This window comes from Suricata suricatta, chromosome 16 (genome assembly GCF_006229205.1).
Source record: "Suricata suricatta isolate VVHF042 chromosome 16, meerkat_22Aug2017_6uvM2_HiC, whole genome shotgun sequence".
NCBI classification, from domain to species: Eukaryota; Metazoa; Chordata; class Mammalia; order Carnivora; family Herpestidae; genus Suricata; species Suricata suricatta.
In genome coordinates this window covers 53989302-53997606 of record NC_043715.1, presented here as the reverse complement: position 1 = coordinate 53997606, position 8305 = coordinate 53989302, and positions in this window count along the sequence as shown.

Below are 8305 nucleotides of genomic sequence, written 5' to 3'. Positions count from 1 at the left end.
GAATTCACAACAGTGCATTGGTGATCTTGTTGAAATGTAGATTCTGTCAGGAGTTTCGGGAAAGGTAGGTGTCTGCATTTCTAACAAGGCTGCAGTCTATGGGCCAAGGGATACATATTTTGATGACAAATAAGAGTTCAAAGACAGGAGCTCTTGGAGGACTTGGAACTGAATGGGCTTTATATCAATTACGGGTTCTAATAGAATAGCAAGAAAGGCACCAGCGCTTTCCAAGCATTTCCTGTTTAACAAACAGCATCTAAAAATTTCTCATAAATTCATGGAAAATCTATAATAATGTAAGAGAAGAAACACAGTGCTCTTCTATTTTTAGTGATTCATTTTCAAGCATCCGGTACAGGGGATGATCAGGTTTTAACCCAGGTTAACTGACCTACCATTGATCTAAAATGACTCACAAGTCAATACACAGAAGAGACCCTAAGTCAATGTTCACAGCAGGTGTCAAACCTGAGGAGAATGATGGAAAGAAGTTATGCACACAAAATTGACCCACCTTTATACATGCCATGCAGGCATGCATACATTTCGAAAGTAGTTATATAAGATTACAAGTGATAGAGGAGAAAATTATCAGTGTGGGGTGCCTGCGTGACTCAGTCGGTTAAGTGTCTGGCTTCAGCTCAGGTCATGATCTCACGGTTCGTGGGTTCGGCCCTGCGTCGGGCTCTGTGCTGGCGCTAGCTCAAAGCCTGGAGCCTGTTTCAGATTCTGTGTCTTCCTCTTTCTGTGACCCTCCCCTGCTCTCACTGTCTCTCAAAAATAAATTAAAAAAAAAAGAAAACTTTCAGGGTGACTATGCTCTGGTTTTAATGAATGGTACCTGGGAGGCTTAGTCGGTTAAGTGCCCAACTTTTGATTTCAGCTGAGGTCATGATCTCAAGGTTCCTGAGTCGAGCCCATCTCAGGCTCTGTGCTGACAGTGTGGAGCCTGCTTAGGATTCTTTCTCCCCCTCTCTTTCACTGCCTGTTATTGTGTCTCCTAAAAATAAATTTAAAAAAACAACCAAACAAAAACCATTTTGATATCATGAAATTCCTCAATCTCATTGCAGATCATGATGCTTCGGTCTTCTACTCACACTATCAACACAAACACATAGAATGAAGTAACAGTTTTTATTTCTGAGTTTACTATGATGAGGGTTACAAAGAAAACTGACCTAGAGCCTGCAAAGTTTGGGTTAGCATCAAATAAAGACTGCTTTGTGCATTTTTTTTTTGTTTTAGTGTTTATATTGTGAGAGGGAGCATGGGGAAACGTGGTGTAAAATGGGGAGAGGCAGAGAGAGAGAGAGAGAGAGAGAGAGAGAGAGAGAGAGAAAGAAAGCATCCCAAGCAGGCTGCAGGCTGTGTGAGCAACCCAGGTAGCCTGCTAACTGCTGGTACATCTCACCAATTGCTGATATTGAACTCAAAGATAAGCCCCAGGGAAATCTTGTAGAAGTAGTTTATAGGTAGAAATTTCAAGAAAGATTTGTGATTGAATACTCTGTGGACCTACCTTCCCCCATGAACATATAAGCTTCCTGCAGCCAAAGTACAGTTCTTTCTGCCCCTGTGCTCCTTCAATGAATTACCTGTCTTGTACCACACAGCATCTCAAGAATAGTATCAAACATAGTGTTAATGATCCCATACATAATATTTCTCAGATATATTATTTTTATATATTTTTAGATATTTAATAAATTTATCTTTTATTGAGAGAGGGCAAAAGTGAGGGAGGGTGGAGAGAGAGAAGGAAAGATATCGAATCGCATGAGGCAGAGAGAGAGAGAGAGAGAGAGAGAGAGAGAGAGAGGTGTAGAACTAGAACTCATGAACCTTGAGATCATGACCTGAGCTGAGTCAGATACTTAACTAACTGAGCCACCCAGGTGCCTTGAAAGCCTTTTTAAAAAAATGTTTATTTATATTTGAGAGAAAAGGAGTGGGTGCTGGGGAAGGACAGAGAGAAAGAGAGAGAGAATCCCAAGAGGGCTCCCACTGTCAGCATGCGCCTGACCTGGGGCTCTGTCTCATGAACGTTGAGATCACGATCTGCACTGAAATCAAGAGCAGAGACTTAACTGACTGAGCCACCCAGGTGCCGCTCATTGAAAGTTTTTTTTTCCATCATCATTTGTGCTCTGTCATACTTTGGGATTTTAAGACACTCAAACATGTTAATTATGTGATTCTTCCGTTTCTAAAAACACAAAGAAGTAGATAGAATAGGATGTCTGTGTCATGACTATGCAGTGACATCAAAACCAATGGGCCCGAGGTCTGACTGATTTAGAACCTCTACTCCCAGAGATCATTACATCCACTACACAAAGGTGAGGGCCTTCCTTGCCCCATGGAAATTGACCTGAGGTGGGCCAGGAATAAATAAATGCTCAAGAAAGTATTCTTGAGGCCTTTTTGGCCAATGAGGCTGATCATATTAAAGAACAGGGACAGGATCTATCCAAAGATTGAGCTGCAGTGTAATTCTGAGGAGCCCTTGATTATATACTTCAAGTTGGGGGGTAGAAATACAAGGTTCTGAAGGGATTTTCATAGGTAAAAGAAGACTCACCAGATTCTGGAAGTCTGGCTATTGTCAAGCTAAGCTTGCTTTTTGCTCTAGAAAAGCATTAACCATAAATGAGTTGTAAATTCCTTGAGGAACATTTCCTCTGCCAGTCTCAAGTGTTTCTCAGTGGGTTGCAAGTGCAAGAAAATTTAATTTTATCTACATTTCTTTTGCCTTTGTTCTTATCAGAAACAGCAAGGAAGGGGAACCTGGGTGCTCAGTCAGTTAAGCATCTGACTCTTGATTTCAGCTCAGGTGAAAGATTCATGGTTTTGTGAGTTTGAGCCCTGAATCAGGCTCTACACTGACCCTGTGGAGCCTGCCTGGAATTCATTCTCTCTCTCTCTGTCTCTCTCTCTGTCTCTCTCTCTCTCTCTCTTTGTCTCTCTCTCTCTCTCTGCAGGTCCACTGCTCCTGCTCGATCTCTTCCAAAATAAATAAACAAAAAAAAAAAAAACAACAAAACAACCAAAAACAAAAAAAAACAAAGGGAAAGAGAAACTGGGAGAGAGAAGTTTCCAGTTTAAAATGATGCTGTCTGGAAAATGCTCAGAGTATCTGTCTAAAATCAGTTCAACTGGTAAGAAGGAAACTACGAACATTACAGGGGATAAATCTGGCAGAGAGCACAAGGCCAAGTAAAAGACAGTAACGTCAACTGTAAGGAAACAAATTGAACTCAGTGCCTAAGGCACACCTCAGGTCACATCACAGTGTGTTCTTGTGACCCCCAAACAGTAAATCAGAATATAAACAACATTGAGTAGACAGTGGAATTATACAGCCTTCAGTCCCATATAGTTTCCATGTCCTATAGTATTTAGAATATTTTCAAGTATCTTTTCCACATCCTAAGGAGCAGGAGCATTCCTGGTTATTCTGTGCCTCATATCCATCTTATGTATTTGTGCATTTTCATAATCCTACTCTACCCAGAGCACAGAAAGCATTGAGATCAGACCTCAATGGGAACAGTTTTCCTTGAGTGCAATCCCAGGACCAGACTCCATCAGCAACAGACAACTTGAACTCAGCACCCTCCCGCCTGAATCTGTCACAAAGGGACTATTTTCAATACTTGCTGGACTTTACTTCAAAGTGACAGCTGCTGATGCCCTACTGGAATCCAGGTTGGAGAGAAGGGAGAGAGGTCTCTGGGTGATTGGGGTGGAGTGTCCTAAAGACCTAACCTTGAGTATAATTTCTGAAAAGGTTAAAAATTAGGTGAAAACAGGGGCGCCTGGGTCGCTCAGTTGATCGAGCACCTGACTTCACCTCAGGTCATGATCTTGCACTCTGTGGGTTTGAGCCCCACATTGGACTCTGTGCGGACAGCTCAGAGCATGGAGCCTGCTTCAGACTCTGTGTCTGCCTTTCTCTCTGCCCCTCCCTCACTCATACACACTCTCTCTCTCAAAAATAAGTAAACATTTTGTGGGCGCCTGGGTGGCTCAGTCGGTTAAGCCTCTGACTTTGGCTCAGGTCAGATCTCATGTTTGTGGGTTCGAGCCCCGTGTCAGGCTCTGTGCTGATGGCTAGCTCAGAGCCTGGAACCTGCTTTCGGTTCTGTGTCTCCTTCTATCTCTGCTTCTCCGCCTCTCATGCTCTGTCTCTTTTCTATCAAAAATAAAGGAAACATTAAGAAAAAAAAAATTTTTAAGTAAATATTTAAAAAAAATTAGGTGAAAACAAAGCAGAACCATCAGAACTAAAAAAAATATATCATTGCCTTTTTTTTTTTTTTAATAACAGGATTCTCACACTGAGGCTTTTCTTTCCAAGAAATAACTTGATTCCTATCGGCACCACTCTGTTGGGTTTGTTCCCAAAGAACTGAGTCCCGAACACCACATGGCATAGTTTTTTATATATTTTTACTTCTCTGTCTCCCACATATGGTAACACAGAATCCTGCAGTCTGATTAAGTGGTCTCGTAATACAAGGTCAAGAGGGGTGTTGTCAGGTACTCATACAGCCTGGTTGTCTTGAGAGTTATTTTTTTCTTTCCTTAGGGAGGGGACTCTTTCACATTTTTAGAGAGAGACAGAGACAGAGACAGAAACAGAAACAGACTAAGAGAGAATGCAAGTGGAGGAGATGGACAGAGGAAATGAGAATCTTAACTGGGCTCCAAGCCCAGCAGGAACCCTGACTCAGGGCTGGTTCACAGGTCTCTGGGATCATGGCCTGAACTCAAATCAAGAGTCTGATGCTTGGGGCACCTGAGTGTCTCAGTCTGTTAAACGTCAGTTTTCAAATCAAGTCATGATGTTGCCTTTTGTGAGTTGGTGCCCCACATCAGGCTCGGTGCTGACCGCTTGGAGCTTGGGGTCTGCTTCAGATTCTGTGTCTTCCTCTCTCTGCTCCTCCCCTGCTCTTACAGTGTCTCTCTGTCTCACAAAAATAAATAAGCATAAAAAAAAAGAGTCTGATGCTCAACTGGCTGAGACACCCAGGCGCCCTGCAGTTTCTACATGCATGGAATTTCCCCAGAATAAGACAACAGGGCCCCCGGGCAGGGGGACAAGGCTTACCTGAGAACTGGCCATTTCTTGTTTCACCTCTTCTTCTAGATTTCTTCCTCAGAAGGTCTCTGGAGAAATCCCAGCTGAAGTAGGAGAAGACATCTGTAAAGCCAGCAACACAGCCTTTTCCCCAGTAAACTTACTGCCTGCAGGCAGAACTTTGAAATGCAGAGAAGGCCCAACTTCCTAGTCCTTTTTGTCAGAAACTATTCAGAATCTGTGAGGGGGCCTCACTTCCCACAGAAGCCCACAAATTCTGCTTGAGCACAGAAAATGTGTGCTACACATACCTGACTCTTCTCCACTCCAGTACAAGAGACCTGTTACCTCTTCTTGAGGAAAAGCCTGCACTCAGCTCTCAATTCTTTAAAAATTTTTTTAATGTTTATATCTTTTTTTGAGAGACAGAGACAGAGCCTGAGCGGAGGAGGGGCAGTCAGCAAGGCAGGGACAGAGTCCAAATGTGGCTCCAGGCTCCTAGCTGTCAGGATAGAGCCCAACGGGGCTCTCAAACCCACAAACCCTAGGATAGTGACCTGAGCCCAGGTCGGGTGGGTAAGTGACTGAGCCACCCCAGCACCTCTCAACTGTTAGAAATGAATGGGAAGCCTTCCTGCCTAACCCTGGGTCTCACTTAGAATTATGATAGAAAATAATAGGATTCAGTAGGCCAAAAGGGAAAGATCAGTGTTAGATTTAGTAGATGGAGGCAGAGATGAGAGTAAAGAAAGAGACCAAGTGATGGAGCCAAGAAAGCCTTTATTGGGATCTGTGATTCCCAGGTGAGGTTCCGTGACTCCTGGAGTGGGGAGTCAGGGAAGTCAAGTCTGGTACGAGTGGGGCGAGGCATTTTATGGGTGAAAGACTTCAGGTCTGGTCCTGGGAGGGCAGACCACCAAATAAGGGCACTTTATGGATGTGGCAGGATGGGATAGGTTGCCTCCTCTGTCAAGGTGATGGGAAGCTGGGGCTTCATGATTGGCTGTTTTGAAACTGGCACGGGACATTCCAGGTCTGCAGGTGAGGGGTGGGGATCGTTGGTGCATGCTTTTTCCAACCCACAGCAAAATGGCCACTCGGTTGCCATCTTAAGGTAACTCTTAGATTCTGACCTTTTTGGTGTTATGGGGTGGTGTCAGGTCTCTGGCTACTTCCTACTCAGATGGGGGTAGCCTGATGATCTGGGTTTTGGTCGGAATGAGAGAGTGCCGGTGAACCAGCAGCAGGTGGGTAGCGGCAAAGTTGGTGAATCTGGATACCAGCTCCTGTAAAAGTTTGGAAAAACAGCAGAGCTGACACGGCCCCAGTAGGGCTATGAGGAGTAATGAGATTATGGGTTGGGCCAGGGTGGACAAGAGGCTAATTAATCATGGAGACCAGTTGAAGAGGCTTTCATACCAATTTGGGGTTTTGGCTCCTTACTTTTGCCCTTTCTTGTAGATGGCTGTGAACCACGGCTAAGATATCTTGTCCAATTCATGAGCTATTGGCATAGAAGCAACATTGTTCCCCTAAAGCCTGGCATAGCCCTCCTTGGTGAAATGGTAACAAGTCTAACCCTCGCCTGTTTAGTAACACCATTTCAGCTAAGGAATCCAAGGAGTGTTGTTAATGACTAATGGAGCTTTCTAGCTCGGCTAGATCAGTGTCAATGGCCTTAGTTAATGCATCCTTTGGATGGGGCCTGATCGTGCTGAGGCATTTTAAGGAACAAAACAAATTATAATTCTGATGTAAGGTTAGGATTAATGGGAAGGGGTCTCCCAAACGATTTTATAAGGACTAAGGCCTAGGGTTTAAGGGGAATTTTACCCTGTAAAGGGCCCAGGGAAGGAGAGTTTACCCAATCTCCGCCCATCTCCATGGTTAATTTGGTGAGGGTCTCTTTTAGGGTTTCTAATATCTGGTGCTGCCTGGTTTCAAAAGAATGACATCAGATTTGTTTCCTGGTTTTTCAGGATCCTTGGGCATCTAAGTGCGATATGCCTGTATGATTCTTTCTAATAAGGCGGCCGGAGACTCATCTTTTCCTGTTGTACATGATTAACCTTAGCCAACTTGGTGCGCCATCTAGCGGCCACTTGAAGACCCCCCATTAGAGTCTGGCGGTAGAGGCATAGGTTCCCCTTCCCTTCTGCCGTGTTGAAATCCCATGCCCAGATTAGAGGCAATTAATACCAACAGAACATCCTATCCATTAAGAGGAAGGTGAGCGTAATCAGGAACTGTTGCTGTTTCCCAGCTTCCTGGGGCAACACTTGCCAGTCTGATGGCAAGGGACAGGACAGTTTAACTCGCCGGACTAGTGATGCATTGTTGAAACATGGTTTTTCTCTATAAAAAACCTCATTTTTAGATAGCCAGATTGAGACCAATGTCTTTGTGGAACGAGTTCAGTCTTAACAACCTTGGGCTGATTGTTTACATAAGCTCAGCAAGAATAAGGATTGTTCATGAGGATTTTATAAGGGTTGCTTTGCTGGGTCCTTTTATAAGGAATCTCCAGGTTGAACTTTCAGTAGCCACTCTGGGCCAAAAACCAAGCCAAGCACTTTCCATCAGACAGGCCTGCAATACCTGTTGGGTTGGGCCAATTCCTCTTCCCCAGGTTCCCAAGATATGCTGAGGTCCCTGCACCTGCCAGGAAGTGACCTCCTTTACTCACCTGGGGAGGCTGCTGGGAACTCTGTAAGCAAGGTACCCAGCCAACATTTCCACGAGGCTTTATGGCTCCATGTTTCATAAAGTCAACCTTAGTTCCTTAAATCTGTCAGGTCATATCTGAGTCTATGTGTGACTCTCAAATAGAACATTCCAGTCAAAGCTTTGGTAAAATAACCAGTATTTCTAATGGTGTCCTGCTATACAATGAACAGATTCTTATTGAACTTATGCAAACAATTGTAATTGCCATGGAAAGAGAATACTCATTGTGAGTTTTTGAATTACAGATGGTTTAAGTAGAGAGAAAAGATAAATGCTCTAGATTACAAAAAACATTTCTGAATATCACAGATTTTTCTAATTCTTGTTCAGGTTCAATGCAGCTTCTAGTTCTGGAGGTTTCTATCCATTATTACCATGGGCAGAGGGAGAGGAACCTGTTGCCTGAGGCTACTTATGCAGATTGGCTTCTCCCCACCCAGTGGATGTGGGCTAAATCTTTAAAGCATTCGGGGTGCTCAGGAAGGAGGG